The sequence below is a fragment of the Taudactylus pleione genome, unplaced genomic scaffold (genome assembly GCF_031769625.1).
Source record: "Taudactylus pleione unplaced genomic scaffold, aTauple2 ptg000207l, whole genome shotgun sequence".
Lineage (NCBI taxonomy): Eukaryota > Metazoa > Chordata > Amphibia > Anura > Myobatrachidae > Taudactylus > Taudactylus pleione.
The window spans coordinates 801,635-816,043 of record NW_028284609.1 but is presented as its reverse complement, the minus strand read 5'-3'; positions in this window follow the sequence as shown (position 1 = coordinate 816,043).

Sequence of the window (14,409 nt, the reverse complement as noted above, 5' to 3'; positions counted from 1 at the left end):
GGCATGCTGCATATCATTTTAATCAGCAGAAGCTGCATGTGCTAACTATTTGCATCACTGTGCAAATAAGACGCATTTGAAGGTAAAAAGTCGCACGAAAAGACGCTCAGTGCTACCGAGTCACGACATTGCATGGCGCAACTAGAAGGGCTGTTTAGCACGCAAGTAGGCTAGATGTATGAGGACACATCTGTAACAAAACACTTGTCACATTTAAATTTGAAATTGCAAGGAGAAGATCAAATTATAATGACATGACCAAGTTAAAGTATTCAGATGTAAGTTACTTCTTTGGGAAAACAGTTAAAAAATTAAGACTTACCGCACTTTCTGACTTGCAAGTCTTACAAAACCAGTGAATCTGTTTCTTGCAAAAAGTACGCTGGAAAAATTCAATGTCTTAAGACGGAATTTGAAGAAAGGTTTGAAGATTTCAAATCTTTTGAATAGTACAAGTTTTATTTGTTTTCAGCCATTTTTTCAATTGAAATAGAAAAAGTGCCAACTCATATGCAAATGGTAGTAATTCAGATTCAATGTGATTCAAATGTGAAGCTCAAATACCTGACTTTTATAAGTATTTGCCTGCGCGATTTGTAGAAACTCGCAAGTTCGCATGTGAAATTATTTCCATGTTTGGAAGTACCTACCAGTGTGAGCAATTATTCTCATTAATGAAAGGACACAAGTCTCCTGCTAGGTCCAGATTGACAGACTTTCATCTTGGTTCAGTTTTAAAAGTTATCACATCCAATAAGATTTCTCCTGAAATTGGAAAATTTATGATAGCAAGAAGATTTCAAAATATCGGGAAGAAAACATTAAAGTTAATGTTTTCTTCCCGATACTTGACATGTCTTTGCTTAAACTTTATTGTAGGTTTTTCTTAATAATAAACCTCTCAAAATTGCATATAAGACTTTTTTTTTTTTCTTGTGGCCCACACACTCTTAGACCTTGAATAATCGGCCCGGTTGGGATTTTGCGTTTGACATGCTTGGTGTAGGGTATTGTATATCACCTGATATCTGTTTTACTGCTGACAACACTGCTACGGTTTTCTTTTGCAAGGCATAATGTTTGACTAGGTATCAGACATCCTGATACATCAGATATGATCTGCTATAAGTCTAAGCAAAGTATTTACAGCTTAATATTGTTGCAGGATTATCTTTTATAATATGTAGTTATTCATACTGTAAAAGAAAATAGACAGGTTTATCAGGCAGAGGTCACATTTCACAATGACAATGTCAGTCAAAATAAGTCAGTGAAGAAATGCTAGATGTATATAGCGTTGAAGAGACAGGTAGTCAACAGCTCTGTGTGAGATCTGAAAAGAGTAATGAATATAAGCAAATCTGAACAGAAGGTGCAAATTACTAACAAAAATGTGTTCCCTGATGCATCAGGTTGTCCTTGACGTCTGTGAAATTCATTATGTTGTTATCAATGATCTTAAATCTGTGTTAACACACAGGTACTATATCTTAAAGCTGCACTTCCTTATAATGATGAGGGGCTTTTTGTATTATTTTCCAACACCAAGTTTTGTACCTGTCTAACATGAATGGGAATTTTTCTAGGAATCAGTCTTCCCTATGCAAAATCTCTCTGTGGGAAGACTGACATGGTTGCACAATCTCTATGATAGTACAAATTTACATTTCAGCACTCAAGCTTGTTGTGGACAGAACCATCTGATCTCTGAATGAAAGCCACTAATCCATGTTCTCGATGGAAGAGTAAAGACAGAGCTTGTGGAATGTATTGTAAATACAGGCTTAGAACAGTAGCATTCCTAAGCCCTTCTGCTCCTTACATGATATGCCATGTGCATCTGCTTGCTAGGGTAGTCTTATGACACTTCACAAATGGAAAATCATTTTGGAGAAAAGGGAAAAAAAACACAACACACCACCACCACGTCTCCTTATAGTAAACAATATTAGTTTATGTTACTGAAAACCCATTTTTACATGGGATTACAGTTTTAAAGAAGTCTATACTTACAGGGCAACTAAAACTACAAGTTCAGGACCAAGTGCTGTTGGACAAGAAATGCCAAGATGTGAAAAATCTTCTACCAATGTGAATATATTAGAATATATATATATATATATATATATATATATATATATATATATATTATATACACACATACACACAAGCGCAATGTGCTGTTTCAGCACATTGCATGCATTGCGTAGAATTTAATTTCCCCTATGTATTATCTTAGTTTAGGGTAAGTGAGAAATGGTGGTTGAATGGTTTTCTGAGAATAGATGACCAGGTGTAATGTGTTCAGCATTATACGTCTGTGACATAGCATAGCATACTGTTTGGGGAGTAGTAGGGTGTTCTATTTTCCTGCTGCATTGTCTCTATATACCCCCCTCTCTATCTTCCCCTTTTGTCATGCTGCTTCCTTACTGTCACTCTCCTGTCCCTCTCTGTCCCATCTCCCCCTTAGTCTTCTTCTCCTTCATCTCTTGTTTTTACTCTACGTCAGTCTCAGTACCTCCTCCTCCATGAACCTTTCTTAATCTGTTTTTGGGCTGGTCACATTCATGTCATTGGGCGTGTGCACGATGGCATCTAAAGTACTCAGCATGCACCCGGCCATTGAGTAACCAATATATGTGTGGATTTAATTTGTCCCAGTAGTTCGGTAAGTGTGTGTAGAAGTGAGGTTGTTTTTTTTTTTATTAAAGCTTAGTACTAAAAAGAAAGTTAGATAGTTAAATAAATAGGTATTTATTAAAGGGAACATAATATTTTTTATTATACTGATGGGGACGCATATTATATTTATTATTATACTGATAAGGACGCACATTATATTTATTATATATTGATAGGGACTCACATTATATTTATTATTACACTGATAGAGACACACTTTATATTTAAAAATCTAGAGAGAACACATATGATTACTGTTCTAATAAAGGGGGCACATATGATTATAGTATTCATTCTAGCTTCTTGTTCGGGCATGGCGCTGATCAAGAAGCAAAGCACATCTGCACACGTCTAAGGCATGTGCCCGAAAATAGCCTAGCGAGAACACTCTACTATTCTACCAAAGGGGGTACATACTAGAAGACTAAAAGGGACACAGATAATTATAAAACTATGCCATGTCCTTTGTGGGATGACCACGCCCTTCTAGTTGATGACCACACCTACCCAATGGCTGGTCCCGCCCTGGCAGGCCCCTGCTGGGCCCTTCATGCCCAGTCCGATAGAAATAAGTTGCCATCTCTATTATTCTGCTGAAACATTTATACCTATATAAACCATTTGTCCCTGTAGGTCATTTTAGGATAGCGTGACACATGGTTTATTACTTCATGCCATTAATTGGAAATCTCCTTTTCCATCAGAGGAAACAAATGTAGGGAAAGCAGCATACACTGACTCTTGTTAGTTCTTACTGTACTTTAATCCTGAAATTGATGAACACTTCTTTAGTAGATTGAAAGTGTTTGAGAATAGGTGCATAACGATAATGAAAATATAATTAACAGACATTTTGTATAATACATGTGGTGTTGTCTGTAGCCATTCTCTGGCTGTAAGCAGTATCTGAAGCTGCCATCCTGTCCTGTCTTGTATAAAAGAACATAGAATACATGTACCTGCGACACTACAGGGACAGAACACTATTTCCAGGACCCATAGCAAAATGCTCTATCCTTCTGCCCATTATGGGCTTTACTGTGCACCATCTGAGAAAGAAATGGGTTCAGGCAATGGCGGACCTGTCTGCAGCCACTACTTATATAACTAACGTTATATATTTCCTCCACTCAAAGTATAAAACACAAATAGTGTCACTTTTGAGCTGATATTAGATTAGATCTAATAATCATTATTCTCATCCCTGCAAATATCTCATTATAGGCACACCTTGAACCACTAAAATCAATATGATTGCCTATCATTAGCCTGGACTTGGGCTTCCAGTAGCAGATTTTATTAAAAATAAAACAAAAAAAAAGAAATTTGTAATAAAAACAGAAAAAAAATGATTTACTGTATGTTTCAAAAAGATTAAGGCCCTCATTCAGAGCCGTACGCAAATAGCAGTACGCTCATTGCGTTCCGATGTTGACTAACCGCGCATGCGTCGGTGTAACACTGCGCATGTGCGTACGGCAGATTGCGAGCTTTTTTTGTCTCGTTCGTCAAATAGCGTACAGGAAGTGACATGTCAAATGTGATTGACAGAACAGGGCGTTTTTGGGTGTTGACGGAGATGGAAAAACGCAGGCGTGGCGAGGCGTTTTTGGGGCGTACATACATTAGCAGATGCGAGCGTAAAATGTGTACGGACCGACTCATACGTCACTGGATGATCCTCTTTCCCTTCAAAATGCTCGCACAGCTTAGGGCCTGGATTAGTCGACCACATTGGCGATGGCCTTCTCCGTCCCGGCACTCCACGATGTTGCAGCGATTAATCGCGGGTGGTCAGAACAGCAATTAGTGTTGGACTGAAAACCGGCTTGGTATGTGTTTTGAAAGCAGTTTTTTGGGTTAGCACAAAAGCGTACGCAGGTGGAATTCATAGCTGCTAATGTGATGATTACACAAACAATTTACGTACATTTGTGGGTGTTTCTTTTGGGCTCAATTTTTTGGTTAGGGCCTATTGTAACAATAATGTCATCATGTTTTTTTTGTTTTTACCTTTTTCTTTTGGCCTGTTGAATTTGCGTTATTTTAAATTTTAAACGTTCCTTAAAGAGCCCTTTTTTTTTTGGCATGTAAAATGTGGTTTTTGCCAGTTTTTGCCTTTTGGCCCAGGATTAAATGTAATCCATTTTGACAATAATGTAAGAATACAATGTCAGTTTTTTATTTTTTTTTTATTGCTCAAACAAAAACTAAAATAATTAACCGATTTGTGGCAAACATTTTTTGCAGGGTTCATTCCCAAAGTTACAAGAATTGGGCCAACATAAAAGATTTATGAAATGTAGAAGACAAAATTAAAAACAATTCACAAGAAAGGAGAGGGAAGTTTTGACCAGAAAGGAATATGAGCCAAGCACAGAAGGAGTGTGGGAAAAGTCGCCATTGCTGTCACCGTTTTTTCACCCGTTTGGCTGGGGGAGGGAGGGCGCCAGACCGGGTCCGGGATGTCATCGGGCTGGCCTGTCCAGAGGCAGATGTTGTGGCCTCTGGACTAGGCACAGGGCTAGGCACATTTGGAGGATTGGCTGATGTTGGGCCAGAGGTGGAGGATCCTGATGTTCCGGCAGGAAGGGAGGTCGGCTCCACCATGTGCTGGCGAACGAGCTGCTCCAGGGCATTGGCGATGCGGATGTTGGCCCTGGTATTTTCCGCCAGGGCCTGACCAATGGTCACGTTGGCCGCAGCATTTTGCTCCAGGGCCTCAGCCACCCGTATCAGACTGGCGTCCATCCTCTGCAGAATCTCCGTATGGGAATCCGATTTAAAATTGAGTTCTGCGAGGAGGGCCACTGCCTGCGAGGGGGATTGCCCTGGACTGGCTTCTGCAGGGTCTTTCAGCCGGATGTACTGGTTCCTCCCCTGCAGAGCCAGCAGAAATTCTGCGGCCAAGGCTCCCCTCTGGAGCAGACTCATCCGCCTGTGTCTCTGTTTGGAAAAATGAGAAAAGACTCACATTAGAATCTACATATTGGCACAATAACATTTCAGAGTTGGTGACATCACAAGATTTACCTGGGACAACATGAGGAGCCGCAAAGTCTGGCATGTCCGTATCCATGTTGGACACGCCAAACACCTCCACAGGCTGCACACACCCCTGTGCCAGCTCTTCTAAATCCGTCAACTCCAATGACACAGGGGTGGGACCCCCACCTGTCCCCCTTGCATGCCTAGCCCTGTCCGCCAGTTTTTGCTTTAGGCGATATTTGAAGTCGCCCCATCTGTTGGATAAAAATGGAACCATTATCCTTTTGTTTAAAATGGGGTTTGTTTATAGGAGGGGCAAGTGTTTACTTACCGCCGTTTGACATCCCGGGCTAGACGGACATAATCACCCACCCTATTGACAGCAACGGCTACCTCTTCCCACATTCTCCACTTCTGGCTTGTACTCATATTCCTGTCTGCCTGTGGCAGGATGTCCACACACTTCTGAATCAAAACCTCCATCTCCTTTCTTGTGAAATGTGGCTGCCTTTTCTTTTTGGCAGCTTTGGCCGGAATACTGGGCCCAGCAGCCTCTTCCATGTCATCCTCCTCACCTATTTGTGTAAATATGCAGATTTCTCAGCTTCACAACTTGCCCAATATTGTTTCAAATTAATCATTGAGACAAAATGCATGAAAGACTTACCGCCTGACTCTTGTCCATTGTTTCCCTGGTCTGTAGCCATGTCTGTGCTCCAAACAAGAAATACACCAGAATTTAAATGTTGTTTCGTGACGTATTTATACATGCGTCCTTATTTTGCGGCCGCATCATTGATTGTGCATTCCTATGATCCCTCCTTAATTTTTGCGGGAAACGAAACACTATTTATGGCTTGGTGTGTCTCGAGTCGAGGTGGCGTTTTTGGATTGTTGGAGGTTACCTTGGTTGGAGTTTCTTGTTTGCGGATTAAAGAGTTGGCGTTTGGAGTTTATTTTGTTTGCTAGAGTTGCGTTTTTTTTTTCCGGTCGCTTTTTTTTTGTATATTTTTTTGGCCTCGTTTCTTGATTTGGTAAGTTTTGTGAAGTCTAACTTTGGTTCAATTGGTGTCTCCTTCTGTTTGTTATTGTCCATAATTTTTTTAACCATAATTTCATCTATTTTAGGTTTTTTTTCTTTCGGCCCCAAAGACCTTTTGTTTGGGAATCTTATATATTTGCTCTTGGTAAGTCCATTTTTTAACTTGTATTTGCGAACTAATTAGCGCATTTTTCTCTGTTTGTAGAGTGACTTGTATTTGCGAACTAATTAGCGCATTTTTCTCTGTTTGTAGAGTGACTTGTATTTGCGAACTAATTAGCGCATTTTTCTCTGTTTGTAGAGTGACTTGTATTTGCGAACTAATTAGCGCATTTTTCTCTGTTTGTAGAGTGACTTGTATTTGCGAACTAATTAGCGCATTTTTCTCTGTTTGTAGAGTGACTTGTATTTGCGAACTAATTAGCGCATTTTTCTCTGTTTGTAGAGTGACTTGTATTTGCGAACTAATTAGCGCATTTTTAAATGCTTATTCATCCTGTAAAATTGTTTGTGGTTTCCCTTTAGCATTTTTGGCTGACATTTGACCCCAATTTGACGTACTGTGTGCAATGTCGTTTTGCTCGTTGGCCAAATGTGTGTTTCGCCTATTTTATGTTTTGTCTTGCACCAAATTTAGAAACATAAATGCACAGACTAAACTTTTTAAAATTAATATTGGGAATATTTTCAGTTTGGACGTATCATGACAATACCCCGGCATGTAAGCAGCAATGGATGGTATCATCAAGCTAAGTTGTTTTAATTTTTCTTTGGGGTGGGTCCAAAGCCTCACATTCAAATCTTGCCATTTCAGGTTGATCTGGGGCGGATTGTTCTGGCCATGCTCCCGGAAGCCGACCAACCTCAATCTCGTCCCAGGCGTAGGAATCGTAGGCGTGCAAGGCCCCAGATATTTCGAACACGTGTCACCCTTTTTGGAATGCCCGATGATGAGGTTTTAAGATGCTACCGTCTTCCTCCCAAAATCATCATTGACACTGTCTCATTAATAGAGAGTGATCTTGAGCGGCAAATTGACAGTCCAACAGCAATACCACCACTTACGCAATTTATGGCGGTGTTACATTTCTGTGCCTCAGGATCGTTTCAAACAACGGTGGGAATAGTGGCGGGCATCTCACAATCCTCCTTTTCCAGGATCCTTAGGGCAGTGATGGAGGCACTTTTCAAGCACCTCCATCATTTTATTAAAATGCCTTTGGATATGGGTGCCCTTAGTGTGGCCAAGGCCAATTTTTACCAAATAGCTGGCTTCCCACACATCATAGGGGTTGTGGATGGTACTCACATACCACTTCAGCCTCCAGCACGGCTGGAGGCAATATTTCGCAACCGTAAACACTATCACTCCCTGAATGTAATGGTGGTATGTGATGCCTCCCTCCAGATCCTGTCCCTGAATGCAAAATTACCAGGAAGTGCACATGACTCCTTCGTCATCCGGCAATCAGGGATATGGCACAAATTAACCAACCTACAAGCTGGTGATGCGTGGCTTCTGGGTAAGTGTAGACCTTTAGTACATAACAATGTTAAGCTTGATACACAGTGATCCTGATGTTGTCTATTCTTTTTCACAGGAGACAGTGGATACCCTTGCATGCCCTGGCTGCTCACTCCTTATTTGGCTCCCACACCAGGTCCACAAAGTGAGTTTAATACCGCACTTACAGCCACCAGGCAAGTGGTGGAGCACTGTATTGGCCTTTTAAAAGGCCGATTCAGATGCCTCCACCGCTCTGGTGGCGAGCTCATGTATTTGCCGGATATGGTTTTGAAAATTGTGGTCCTGTGTGGGATATTTCACAACATCGCCATAAGGAGTGGTGTCCCAATGCAGCCAGAGGATGCCTTACCTGAGGATGGCCCCCCCGAGGTTGGTCGGAGGTCAGTATGTGGGGGGGCCATACGCGATGATGTGGTGGCCCGATATTTTAGGTAATTATTGACCAAACAACAGTGTTTATACCCAATGTGTTACGGTTTGTTTGCGTTCTTCTTTTTTTAAATTAATTTTTGCCCCGTCTTCTGTTTGTTTGCATAATCTTTGGCACTCCCACGATGACTACTTCCTGCTACCCTTCAAAAACCTTTATGTGGAAACTTCTGGAATATATTATGACACCCATATTGCAACGCCATATTTTTGAAATCATGTGGGCATGGACCTTCGTCAACCAGTTCTTGATTTGTTGTGTGCTTGTTTCCTGTTTTTGGTATGTGGTGTATTCCTGATTATCACTGTGTGTTTTGTTTTTGAGTGACCACTTTGTATTTTGATTTCTGTTGTGAATAAATATTTGGAGAGTGTAATTTGTTTCCTTTTTGGGCACGTTAGAAACAAGTGTAACCAAACTCACAAACGTTAAATTTACCTAAGGGGTAACCCAGTAATGAAGCAAGTGGAGCTAAAATGTAATATGTTTTCGGGGTACTAACCAACACACCAAGGAATCCTGTACAATCACTTTGGCTTCGTAAGATCGGCCTAAGCAGATTGCCCACCAAATAGGAACCTGTAAAATGTTGTAAACTAGCATGTTGTCCACCCCAAAAAAGGAAAATGACATTGGTACTGGTAGGTGTTTCTTGTGCCTGTTTGCCTTCAAAATACAACACACAATCTGTAGTGAGATTAATTGGCAATCCTTGCTTGAAGAGTCTACTTATGTCAGTGTAAAGAATCTTGGATTTACTAAAAACGCATGAGACAGAGCATGAATTAAAACTGATTTATTTGGAAACAATTTGTAAATAAAAAAAAAAAAAATCTAATTCCTAAGGATGCCCGCCAGATGGTTAAGGCCCTGCAGCAGCCCGGTGACTTGCTCCCGCATACGGGCCACACACTGACAGATTTCTGCCCGACGCCTCTGTTCCTCTGTGGGTGACAAAAGTTTGGGGATTAATACATCAATAATGAAGCAACATTCAAAAACAACACAAAACAAGCAAAACAAAACGTACAAGCTTGTGCCAAAAAACAACATTACACGGATAAAACCCAGAACCCCAAAATGTCGTAGGCCAAAAATACAAGGGCCCAAAAAAAATGCACACAGGTGTGATATGTGTTTGGTGAAATCAGCAGGAACAGGTAAAGACATCCCCAACAAATCCCAAAGGCGACAGAAAGCCCACAAAAATGGGGACGACACATGATTACATACAAACAGTTTGTGGTGCCCAAAAAAAAAAAAAAAAAACATACCATTCTGCAAAACGCCAGAGCGAGATGCCACTCCCTCGACCACCTCGGAGGTGGCTACATTCCCCAAACCTAGGGGCAGGGTGTGGGCAGAATCCTGGGAGGGGGTATTTGGAGGAGGGGCGGTTGGAGGAGAGGGGGAATTGGGCTGGAGGGGAAGTAGACCCGAAATCTCGGCCACAGGGTCTGGGGAGGAGGGTGTAATAGAGGAATTGGGGGTTGGAGAGAGGGGCCGGGACCGGCGTCTTGTCTGCCGATGACGCCGTAGTCTTTGCTGTGCCCCTAAAAGATGTAAAAAATATTGTGGTTAGTTTCAACAGGAATCCAAATACAAAAAAAAAAAAAAAGCACATGCAGATATGAGTACAATGAATAAATAGGACAGACATGAAAACATGCACATGCAGATATGAGTTCAATGAATAAATAGGACAGACATGAAAACATGCACATGCAGATATGAGTTCAATGAATAAATAGGACAGACATGAAAACATGCACATGCAGATATGACTACAATGAATAAATAGGACAGACATGAAAACATGCACACGCAGTTAGGGCACACAAGATAAACTTGAAAACCACAGTCCATAAAACTTACTTTCCTCGATCTGCATGCGAAAGCATGCCAGCAAGCGGGGCGTACGCCGGTGCAGGTCCGACCACCTGCGCTCCAGCTGGCCAATATGTCGGCGTGAGCCGAAGGAGCGCAGGCGGCGACGTACCTCCGCATATGCGGAACGCTTTCTGCTATTTGAGATGGGTGGAGGCTGACTGGTGATCCGCCTGTCCATCACCTCCGTGAGCACCAGCAGTTCGCGCCTGGTGAATGCGGCGGATCTCATGATGGCAATGGTGTATTTTTAGAAAATTAATTTTAATAAAGCACCAAAAAAAAATTTGATTGGCTAATGTATTTGGGAAATTAACAGGACAAATTCTATTGGTTAGTGTATGAGTCATGTGTTCGACAGGGCCACAAATCTCTTGAGAGTTATGATAGGCTTGATGCAGTGACATGCGTAAGCAAATTAAAATAAAGAAATGAACCACAGAAAATTTACGGGGATCCAAACAAATAGAACAATTGTTTAATTGGGGCTAACATGTATTTTGAACAATAAAAGCGATAGTTTAAGCCGTACGTATTCTGCGAGTAAACACAAACACGGACAAGATTTTTTGCATTGTGTTGAAAAAAAAAAAAAATTAAGCTAATTGATACATTGATTGGCATGATACGATTGAGGGAGGTAGGCAGAATAAACGAGCAGGTAATCGGAATCTGACAGGCCCACTTCCGGTTTGTACTTGTGCGTGCGTTCCCTTCAAGCCATTTCGGGGATGTACGCTCGCTATTTGGCACGCTCGTTAGTTAGAGGAGGGGTCGCCTGAGTTTGGGGCGGATTTTTAGCTGCGTACGAAAATATGAGCGAGTGCTTGAATTTAAATATTTTTTTACGTACGCCCACTTGCGAGTGGGTCTGAATCAGGGCCTAAATGCTTTATTTTTAGTAATAAAACATTATTTCCATTACCACTCCCTGCTATTGCCATCCTGAGATGGTGATAGAGAGCAGATGACCACTATTGCTACTGGCAATGCTCGACAATGAATACTGCCAGTGGGCAATAGCCTTTGATAAACGGCAAAAAACCTCAGCTCCAGTGAAAAGGTCCATTTTCAACAAAGATATGTTTTTTCAGTGATTAATAACTTTATATGTATTTAGCTGCTTTTTATTGTATTGGTAATATATAATTTATGTTTTGGTAACTCATTTTTACAATATTTCTTGCACTCCAGCACAGTTTTGCAATAGTAATATACCCTCTCGATTTGGTCGGGAGCCAACCGAATATCGGGTGCCGCTCCCGACCCCCCAGAAAGGCAGGCGAGCCTCCCGGCTGCCGCCTGCCCCCCCATCCACTAATAGAAATCCCCACAGCGGCGGGGGGCGATGACGTGATTCGCGCCCCCGCCCCCTGCATCAGAATGCCTTTAATGATGGCATTGTGAAGAGGGGGCGGAGCTACGATGATGCGATCGTGCGGCTCTGCCCCAATCCATCATCAGTGTCCGGCCATGCCCCCCGCACAATGCAGGCATTCAGCTCCCTCCCGGAAGGAGGGAGCTGAATGTCGGCAAGTATGATATAACATAAAATATAATATATTAAGGTGTAAAGGGGTCAATTTACTAAGCCTTGGATGGAAATAAAGTGAACAGAGATAAAGTACCAGCCAACCAGATTCTAACTGTCATTTTTGAAACACAGCCTGTAACATGGCCATTAGGAGCTGATTGGCTGGTACACTTTATCTCCATCCTAGGCTTAGTAAATAGACCCAATAGTCATTTCAAAAGTTATAGCTTATTTTAAAAGTTTTTTATGACATTGTATTCTTAGATGTATCTTAATTTTTCCACCTTCCTATTAAATATGTATGTTAAACTGTTTATTGAAATCGTTCCGTAATATGCTATAATAGCCTTTAGTCTCATATGTTTACATTACTATTTCTCTCAAACCCTGAGTAAGGTACATATACAAAGCACTAAAACGTAGTTTTTCTGTTTGGAGAAATATACTTTACAGCATTCAAAAGTCCATTATAGCCAAATCTATTTTAATGATGGACTTTTTTGTTTATGATGTTTCGTTTGTCAGGATCAACTTCTCTAACTGCCTTTTTATTTACAGTTGTTATGGCAACCCATCTGACAGCCTCCTTGTACTGAAAGGCTCACACTCTCATGATTTATGAATGAATACATACTATATAAAATATATACACATATTATGCAAATTTAGTTTTCACTTGATATATAAATAAGTACTGATAATCATGCAAAGTTACAAGTTGATACAAGATGTATAATAGCTTACATAAGTAAAACGGGAAAGTCTTTAGATGCTTAATTAATTAACTTCTGAAATAATTTCACCAATTTCTTCCTGCTTCTGGAACTAATTATTTCCAATTAAAATGTCATCAATAGAAAGGTGCCGGTACTCTGTACAGTTTAGAAACATCTTAAAAAAAGCAATGCATCTATCTATCCATCCATTCACACACTAGGAAACTACTGTATGGGGTTTATTTACTAAGCAATGGGATTTAAAACCCGGTGCTTCCTATCATGTTTATACCCAAAATTTAAAAGGGTAATGCTTTATAATTGACTCTAAAATGTTCTATTTATAATTTTGTACTATAATTGAATCTATTTACTATGTGTCTTTTGATGCTTCAATAAAAAAAAAAAAAAAGGGTAATGCTTCTACAAGCCGTGTTTTCCTAGTAAAATCATTGCCCTATTAAATTTCAGACATAAACACGATCGGAAGCTCCATGTTTCAGAACCCAACTTAGTAAATAAACCCATAAATCAAATGGGCTGTTACCATTAGAATTAGTATAATTAGGTACAAATATATATGATTTATATGGGGACTACACAATTACTTTCATTTGAATTACAGGATACATTATCTAACAAATTGAATGTATCTAATTCTCTTTGTTCTAAAAAAAATATGTCATATAAATTTCCCAGAAACGTAATTATTTAGAAAGTTCCTTTTTAAGTCAAGCAGACAGCAAATGTATCTGTTAAGTTATTGTTAATTTATTGCACACATGAGTGTAGTTATAACTACATGCACAGTATTTGCATGTTGCTGGAATCAAATGCATATGGAATATGAAAATGTTATTATACCCAATTACTTATATTTATGGATTGTTGCAACATACTTTTAGATATGTTTTATTTCATTTTTTTGTTACTTTCTTATTGTTTACTACAATTCACTTTACTTTGGGTGCAGGCTGATTTTTGCAGAAAATGGCAAAAGACTGTATAAGATAGCTTTCACCAATGAGATCACATTGCGGCGATAAAATATGAATGGTTCTAAACTTAAGGAAGAAGTATGATGAATGGTCACATCTCCTGCATGCTTCACACAAATCAAGCGTGGTGACAGATCCCAGTAACCAGTATTACAAACTGCTACAAACTGCGTATATGCATTAAAACCATGGCTCAGTCAGTGTCACCGTAAATAAGCAGTATGCATTACATTACAGGCAAGCTGGGGTTACTTATTGAAAGTCATATTATTAACTCACAAATATTAAAATGATATTCACGCACCACGGCTGTGAATTATAATATCAGATTTCACACTATCCAAGCACTTCTTGAACTCTCTACTGGAAACCAGAGAAATATTTAAAAGAAAACTGCCCTCATTTGTGGAATACTGCTCCTGGTAAAGTATGTACATATATTAATTTGTTTCAATCTAATCCATCCTTACCAGCTTAAACTCTGCCATTGGGGGCTCAGAAATCAATGAGAAGCAGCAGCAGGACCATATGCTTTTCCACATAAATTATTAATGGGTCAATTCATTAACATGTTTTTGTGCCCCTTGTTAGCATCATGAAT